The sequence below is a fragment of the Eucyclogobius newberryi genome, unplaced genomic scaffold, assembly GCF_026437365.1.
Source record: "Eucyclogobius newberryi isolate DKJ021-1_F unplaced genomic scaffold, fEucNew1.0.hap1 SCAF_14, whole genome shotgun sequence".
NCBI classification, from domain to species: Eukaryota; Metazoa; Chordata; class Actinopteri; order Gobiiformes; family Gobiidae; genus Eucyclogobius; species Eucyclogobius newberryi.
Window position 1 is genome coordinate 3,302,040 of NW_027315768.1, and position 7,666 is coordinate 3,309,705.

The window sequence follows — 7,666 nt, forward strand, 5'->3', positions numbered from 1 at the left end:
GGGAGGGGCCACCCAAACGCACTCTCCTGCTCTTTGGGATGGGCCACCCAAACACACTCTCCTGCTCTTTGGGACGGGCCACACAAACGCACTCTCCAGCTGGGACTGGCCACACAAACACACTCTCCAGCTCTTTGGGACGGGCCACACAAACACACTCTCCAGCTCTTTGGGACGGGCCACACAAACACTCTCGAGCTCTTTGGTACGGGCCACACAAACACTCTCCAGCTCTTTGGGACGGGCCACACAAACACACTCTCCTGCTCTTTGGGACGGGCCACACAAACACACTCTCGAGCTCTTTGGGACAGGCCACACAAACATATTCTCCAGCTGGGACGGGCCACAAAAACACACTCTCGAACTCTTTGGGACGGGCCACATAAACGCAATCTCCTGCTCTTTGGGACGGGCCACACAAACACACTCTCCAGCTGGGACGGGCCATACAAACACACTCTCCCGCTCTTTGGGACGGGCCAAACAAACGCACTCTCGAGCTCTTTGGGACGGGCCACACAAACGCACTCTCCTGCTCTTTGGGACGGGCCACACAAACACACTCTCCTGCTCTTTAGGACGGGCCACAAAAACGCACTCTCCTGCTCTTTGGGACGGGCCACAAAAACGCACTCTCCTGCTCTTTGGGACGGGCCACACAAACACACTCTCCAGCTGGGACGGGCCACACAAACGCACTTTCCTGCTCTTTGGGACGGGCCACACAAACACACTCTCCTGCTCTTTGGGACGGGCCACACAAACACTCTCTCCTGCTCTTTGGGACGGGCCACACAAACTGCACTCTCCTACTCTTTGGGACGGGCCACACAAACGCACTCTCCTGCTCTTTTGGACGGGCCAAACAGAAGCACTCTCCAGCTGGGACGGGCCACACAAACGCACTCTCCAGCTGGGACGGGCCACCCAAACGCACTCTCCTGCTCTTTGGGACGGGCCACCCAAACAAACTCTCCTGCTCTTTGGGACGGGCCACACAAACGCACTCTCCAGCTGGGACGGGCCACACAAACAAACTCTCCTGCTCTTTGGGACGGGCCACACAAACACACTCTCCAGCTCTTTGGGACGGGCCACACAAACACACTCTCCTGCTCTTTGGGACGGGCCACACAAACACACTCTCGAGCTCTTTGGGACAGGCCACACAAACATATTCTCCTGCTGGGACGGGCCACAAAAACGCACTCTCGAACTCTTTGGGACGGGCCACATAAACGCACTCTCCTGCTCTTTGGGACGGGCCACACAAACACACTCTCCAGCTGGGACGGGCCACACAAAAGCACTTTCCTGCTCTTTGGAACGGGCCACACAAACACACTCTCCTGCTCTTTGGGACGGGCCACATAAACACTCTCTCCTGCTCTTTGGGACGGGCCACACAAACTGCACTCTCCTACTCTTTGGGACGGGCCACACAAACGCACTCTCCTGCTCTTTGGGACGGGCCAAACAGACGCACTCTCCAGCTGGGACAGGCCACACAAACGCACTCTCCAGCTGGGAAGGGCCACCCAAACGCACTCTCCTGCTCTTTGGGATGGGCCACCTAAACACACTCTCCTGCTCTTTGGGACGGGCCACACAAACTCATTCTCCAGCTGGGACGGGCCACACAAACACACTCTCCAGCTCTTTGGGACGGGCAAGACAAACGCACTCTCGAGCTCTTTGGGACGGGCCACACAAACGCACACTGCTGCTCTTTGGGACAGGCCACACAAACGCAATCTGCTGCTCTTTGGGACGGGCCACACAAACGCACTTTCCTGCTCTTTGGGACGGGCCACCCAAACGCACTCTCCTGCTCTTTGGGACGGGCCACACAAACGCACTCTCCTGCTCTTTGGGACGGGCCACACAAACACTCTCTCCTGCTCTTTGGGACGGGCCACACAAACTGCACTCTCCTACTCTTTGGGACGGGCCACACAAACGCACTCTCCTGCTCTTTGGGACGGGCCAAACAGACGCACTCTCCAGCTGTGACGGGCCACACAAACGCACTCTCCAGCTGGGACGGGCCACACAAACACACTCTCCAGCTCTTTGGGACGGGCCACACAAACACTCTCGAGCTCTTTGGGTCTTGCCACACAAACGCACTCTCCAGCTCTTTGGGACGGGCCACACAAACACACTCTCCTGCTCTTTGGGACGGGCCACACAAACACACTCTCGAGCTCTTTGGGACAGGCCACACAAACATATTCTCCAGCTGGGACGGGCCACAAAAGCACACTCTCGAACTCTTTGGGACGGGCCACATAAACGCACTCTCCTGCTCTTTGGGACGGGCCACACAAACACACTCTCCAGCTGGGACGGGCCACACAAACACACTCTCCTGCTCTTTGGGACGGGCCAAACAAACGCACTCTCGAGCTCTGTGGGACGGGCCACACAAACGCACTCTCCTGCTCTTTGGGACGGGCCACACAAACACACTCTCCTGCTCTTTAGGACGGGCCACAAAAACGCACTCTCCTGCTCTTTGGGACGGGCCACACAAACACACTCTCGAGCTCTTTGGGACAGGCCACACAAACATATTCTCCAGCTGGGACGGGCCACAAAAACGCACTCTCGAACTCTTTGGGACGGGCCACATAAACGCACTCTCCTGCTCTTTGGGACGGGCCACACAAACACACTCTCCAGCAGGGGCGGGCCAAACAAACGCACTCTCGAGCTCTTCGGGACGGGCCACACAAACGCACTCGCCTGCTCTTTGGGACGGGCCACACAAACACACTCTCCTGCTCTTTAGGACGGGCCACAAAAACGCACTCTCCTGCACTTTGGGACGGGCCACAAAAACGCACTCTCCTGCTCTTTGGGACGGGCCACACAAACACACTCTCCAGCTGGGACGGGCCACACAAACGCACTTTCCTGCTCTTTGGGACGGGCCACACAAACACACTCTCCTGCTCTTTGGGACGGGCCACACAAACACTGTCTCCTGCTCTTTAGGACGGGCCACACAAACTGCACTCTCCTACTCTTTGGGACGGGCCACACAAACGCACTCTCCTGCTCTTTGGGACGGGCCAAACAGACGCACTCTCCAGCTGGGACAGGCCACACAAACGCACTCTCCAGCTGGGAGGGGCCACCCAAACGCACTCTCCTGCTCTTTGGGATGGGCCACCCAAACACACTCTCCTGCTCTTTGGGACGGGCCACACAAACGCACTCTCCAGCTGGGACTGGCCACACAAACACACTCTCCAGCTCTTTGGGACGGGCCACACAAACACACTCTCCAGCTCTTTGGGACGGGCCACACAAACAATCTCGAGCTCTTTGGTACGGGCCACACAAACACTCTCCAGCTCTTTGGGACGGGCCACACAAACACACTCTCCTGCTCTTTGGGACGGGCCACACAAACACACTCTCGAGCTCTTTGGGACAGGCCACACAAACATATTCTCCAGCTGGGACGGGCCACAAAAACACACTCTCGAACTCTTTGGGACGGGCCACATAAACGCAATCTCCTGCTCTTTGGGACGGGCCACACAAACACACTCTCCAGCTGGGACGGGCCATACAAACACACTCTCCTGCTCTTTGGGACGGGCCAAACAAACGCACTCTCGAGCTCTTTGGGACGGGCCACACAAACGCACTCTCCTGCTCTTTGGGACGGGCCACACAAACACACTCTCCTGCTGTTTAGGACGGGCCACAAAAACGCACTCTCCTGCTCTTTGGGACGGGCCACAAAAACGCACTCTCCTGCTCTTTGGGACGGGCCACACAAACACACTCTCCAGCTGGGACGGGCCACACAAACGCACTTTCCTGCTCTTTGGGACGGGCCACACAAACACACTCTCCTGCTCTTTGGGACGGGCCACACAAACACTCTCTCCTGCTCTTTGGGACGGGCCACACAAACTGCACTCTCCTACTCTTTGGGACGGGCCACACAAACGCACTCTCCTGCTCTTTTGGACGGGCCAAACAGAAGCACTCTCCAGCTGGGACGGGCCACACAAACGCACTCTCCAGCTGGGACGGGCCACCCAAACGCACTCTCCTGCTCTTTGGGACGGGCCACCCAAACAAACTCTCCTGCTCTTTGGGACGGGCCACACAAACGCACTCTCCAGCTGGGACGGGCCACACAAACAAACTCTCCTGCTCTTTGGGACGGGCCACACAAACACACTCTCCAGCTCTTTGGGACGGGCCACACAAACACACTCTCCTGCTCTTTGGGACGGGCCACACAAACACACTCTCGAGCTCTTTGGGACAGGCCACACAAACATATTCTCCTGCTGGGACGGGCCACAAAAACGCACTCTCGAACTCTTTGGGACGGGCCACATAAACGCACTCTCCTGCTCTTTGGGACGGGCCACACAAACACACTCTCCAGCTGGGACGGGCCACACAAAAGCACTTTCCTGCTCTTTGGGACGGGCCACACAAACACACTCTCCTGCTCTTTGGGACGGGCCACATAAACACTCTCTCCTGCTCTTTGGGACGGGCCACACAAACTGCACTCTCCTACTCTTTGGGACGGGCCACACAAACGCACTCTCCTGCTCTTTGGGACGGGCCAAATAGACGCACTCTCCAGCTGGGACAGGCCACACAAACGCACTCTCCAGCTGGGAAGGGCCACCCAAACGCACTCTCCTGCTCTTTGGGATGGGCCACCCAAACACACTCTCCTGCTCTTTGGGACGGGCCACACAAACGCACTCTCCAGCTGGGACGGGCCACACAAACACACTCTCCAGCTCTTTGGGACGGGCAAGACAAACGCACTCTCGAGCTCTTTGGGACGGGCCACACAAACGCACACTGCTGCTCTTTGGGACAGGCCACACAAACGCAATCTGCTGCTCTTTGGGACGGGCCACACAAACGCACTTTCCTGCTCTTTGGGACGGGCCACCCAAACGCACTCTCCTGCTCTTTGGGACGGGCCACACAAACGCACTCTCCTGCTCTTTGGGACGGGCCACACAAACACTCTCTCCTGCTCTTTGGGACGGGCCACACAAACTGCACTCTCCTACTCTTTGGGACGGGCCACACAAACGCACTCTCCTGCTCTTTGGGACGGGCCAAACAGACGCACTCTCCAGCTGGGACGGGCCACACAAACGCACTCTCCAGCTGGGACGGGCCACACAAACACACTCTCCAGCTCTTTGGGACGGGCCACACAAACACTCTCGAGCTCTTTGGGTCTTGCCACACAAACGCACTCTCCAGCTCTTTGGGACGGGCCACACAAACGCACTCTCCAGCTGGGAAGGGCCACCCAAACGCACTCTCCTGCTCTTTGGGATGGGCCACCCAAACACACTCTCCTGCTCTTTGGGACGGGCCACACAAACACACTCTCCTGCTCTTTGGGACGGGCCACATAAACACTCTCTCCTGCTCTTTGGGACGGGCCACACAAACTGCACTCTCCTACTCTTTGGGACGGGCCACACAAACGCACTCTCCTGCTCTTTGGGACGGGCCAAATAGACGCACTCTCCAGCTGGGACAGGCCACACAAACGCACTCTCCAGCTGGGAAGGGCCACCCAAACGCACTCTCCTGCTCTTTGGGATGGGCCACCCAAACACACTCTCCTGCTCTTTGGGACGGGCCACACAAACGCACTCTCCAGCTGGGACGGGCCACACAAACACACTCTCCAGCTCTTTGGGACGGGCAAGACAAACGCACTCTCGAGCTCTTTGGGACGGGCCACACAAACGCACACTGCTGCTCTTTGGGACAGGCCACACAAACGCAATCTGCTGCTCTTTGGGACGGGCCACACAAACGCACTTTCCTGCTCTTTGGGACGGGCCACCCAAACGCACTCTCCTGCTCTTTGGGACGGGCCACACAAACGCACTCTCCTGCTCTTTGGGACGGGCCACACAAACACTCTCTCCTGCTCTTTGGGACGGGCCACACAAACTGCACTCTCCTACTCTTTGGGACGGGCCACACAAACGCACTCTCCTGCTCTTTGGGACGGGCCAAACAGACGCACTCTCCAGCTGGGACGGGCCACACAAACGCACTCTCCAGCTGGGACGGGCCACACAAACACACTCTCCAGCTCTTTGGGACGGGCCACAAAAACACTCTCGAGCTCTTTGGGTCTTGCCACACAAACGCACTCTCCAGCTCTTTGGGACGGGCCACACAAACACACTCTCCTGCTCTTTGGGACGGGCCACACAAACACACTCTCGAGCTCTTTGGGACAGGCCACACAAACATATTCTCCAGCTGGGACGGGCCACAAAAGCACACTCTCGAACTCTTTGGGACGGGCCACATAAACGCACTCTCCTGCTCTTTGGGACGGGCCACACAAACACACTCTCCAGCTGGGACGGGCCACACAAACACACTCTCCTGCTCTTTGGGACGGGCCAAACAAACGCACTCTCGAGCTCTGTGGGACGGGCCACACAAACGCACTCTCCTGCTCTTTGGGACGGGCCACACAAACACACTCTCCTGCTCTTTAGGACGGGCCACAAAAACGCACTCTCCTGCTCTTTGGGACGGGCCACACAAACTGCACTCTCCTACTCTTTGGGACGGGCCACACAAACGCACTCTCCTGCTCTTTGGGACCGGCCAAACAGACGCACTCTCCAGCTGGGACGGGCCACACAAACGCACTCTCCAGCTGGGACGGGCCACCCAAACGCACTCTCCTGCTCTTTGGGACGGGCCACCCAAACAAACTCTCCTGCTCTTTGGGACGGGCCACACAAACGCACTCTCCAGCTGGGACGGGCCACACAAACAAACTCTCCTGCTCTTTGGGACGGGCCACACAAACACACTCTCCAGCTCTTTGGGACGGGCCACATAAACACACTCTCCAGCTCTTTGGGACGGGCCACACAAACACACTCTCCAGCTCTTTGGGACGGGCCACACAAACGCACTCTCCAGCTCTTTGGGACTTGCCACACAAACACACTCTCCTGCTCTTTGGGACGGGCCACACAAACACACTCTCGAGCTCTTTGGGACAGGCCACAAAAACATATTCTCCAGCTGGGACGGGCCACAAAAACGCACTCTCGAACTCTTTGGGACGGGCCACATAAACGCACTCTCCTGCTCTTTGGGACGGGCCACACAAACACACTCTCCAGCTGGGGCGGGCCAAACAAACGCACTCTCGAGCTCTTCGGGACGGGCCACACAAACGCACTCTCCTGCTCTTTGGGACGGGCCACACAAACACACTCTCCTGCTCTTTAGGACGGGCCACAAAAACGCACTCTCCTGCACTTTGGGACGGGCCACAAAAACGCACTCTCCTGCTCTTTGGGACGGGCCACACAAACACACTCTCCAGCTGGGAGGGGCCACACAAACGCACTTTCCTGCTCTTTGGGACGGGCCACACAAACACACTCTCCTGCTCTTTGGGACGGGCCACACAAACACTCTCTCCTGCTCTTTGGGACGGCCACACAAACTGCACTCTCCTACTCTTTGGGACGGGCCACACAAACGCACTCTCCTGCTCTTTGGGACGGGCCAAACAGACGCACTCTCCAGCTGGGACAGGCCACACAAACGCACTCTCCAGCTGGGAGGGGCCACCCAAACGCACTCTCCTGCTCTT